Below are 420 nucleotides of genomic sequence, written 5' to 3'. Positions count from 1 at the left end.
TGCCAGCCCATCCCCAGTCTGCTCCCCTGGTGCCACCTGATGGGGATTCTTCTCCAAGGCCTTATCTCTGTGAAGATCAGGGGCCTTATCAGCTGGGATCTCCACCTCCCTTCCCACCCTCCCTCCCCTGGGAGGAGACCTGGGACTGGGAGCAGCCCAGTGGGATGTGGGAAAGAGCTCAGCACTCAGGATCCAGCAGGCCTGATCAATCCCTGGCACTGCTTCTTTGCCCTGTGACCTTGGCCGAGGCACTCACCCTGCCTCAGCCTCAGGGGCCCCTGTCTGGAGAATGTGGATAGTAACTGGGACCCACGAGGGAGGCCTCAGGGGAGGGCACAGTAGGCAGCCGGCATGTGGTCAGGGCTTCCGTGGTGCCGGTGGTCCTTCTGTGTCTTGTGGGTGAACCATGTGACCTTGACA

At 61.4% G+C, this 420-nt stretch overlaps 1 protein-coding gene across 2 annotated transcripts in view; it reads left to right on the top strand.

Moving 5' to 3' along the window:
* Window positions 1-420, top strand: part of MARK4 (microtubule affinity regulating kinase 4) — a 29,314-nt gene that overhangs the window by 2,975 nt on the left and 25,919 nt on the right. The gene's annotated exons all lie outside the window — the stretch shown is intronic.

The sequence above is a fragment of the Nyctereutes procyonoides genome, unplaced genomic scaffold (assembly GCF_905146905.1).
Source record: "Nyctereutes procyonoides isolate TBG_1078 unplaced genomic scaffold, NYPRO_anot_genome, whole genome shotgun sequence".
Lineage (NCBI taxonomy): Eukaryota > Metazoa > Chordata > Mammalia > Carnivora > Canidae > Nyctereutes > Nyctereutes procyonoides.
Note: the sequence above shows the minus strand (reverse complement) of the source record. Positions and strands in the feature narration are given on the sequence as shown.